Here is a 752-nt window from a genome sequence, read left to right on the forward strand (position 1 = left end):
CTGGTGATCCTCGACTGACAGGAGCCCCCGCGCCCGCCGCACCCGCCGCACCCCTACACCATGGAGGCGCTGCTGGGCTGAAGCCTCGAGGCCGAGGCAGAACGCTGTTGTATATTCGTGCTGTAAATACGCGCGCGCCGCGTCGCCGCGAGTGCCCCCGTCGCCGTCGCCCGCGCGACGCGGCCTGACGAAGATTGTATTTTTGGTAATCGAGTCGCCGAGGACGGATTCTGTAGATAATATTTTAAACTATATTGTTCTTATGTGGTTTGATCTGGCGTCGAGCAAAATAATGTATTTGATACATAAATAAAATGATATGTAAGTCTATTTCATTCGGAGATTCATTGTAGGATAATTTACAATTTTTTTCATAAATAAAGCACAAATCGAAATATTGTTTGGTTTCTTTTCAACGTCTACCACAAATTTAACGGCTGCAGTTCTTCTAATAGGATAGTTCCACGATAGAAGACGGTAAGTATAATGGACATGGTATGGTAGACTCCACCTTTTTAGGGATTGACCTTGGGGTATGTGTATTTCATAGAGTTTTGAATTTGCTTGTCTTTTTTTATTTATACCGTCCATAAGTTGGCGAAATCGCCATTTTTTTTTGTATAATTTTTATAATAATATTAAACTACCGTACATAGTTATTTTTACTTGACATTGGCAAAATCATTGATTATTTCGATGGAGCCATAACATTTAAAAGAAGAAGAAGGCTCAATTTCCGTACCTGAGAACCA

This window comes from Hyposmocoma kahamanoa, unplaced genomic scaffold, assembly GCF_003589595.1.
Source record: "Hyposmocoma kahamanoa isolate Upper Pololo Valley unplaced genomic scaffold, ASM358959v1 129, whole genome shotgun sequence".
NCBI classification, from domain to species: Eukaryota; Metazoa; Arthropoda; class Insecta; order Lepidoptera; family Cosmopterigidae; genus Hyposmocoma; species Hyposmocoma kahamanoa.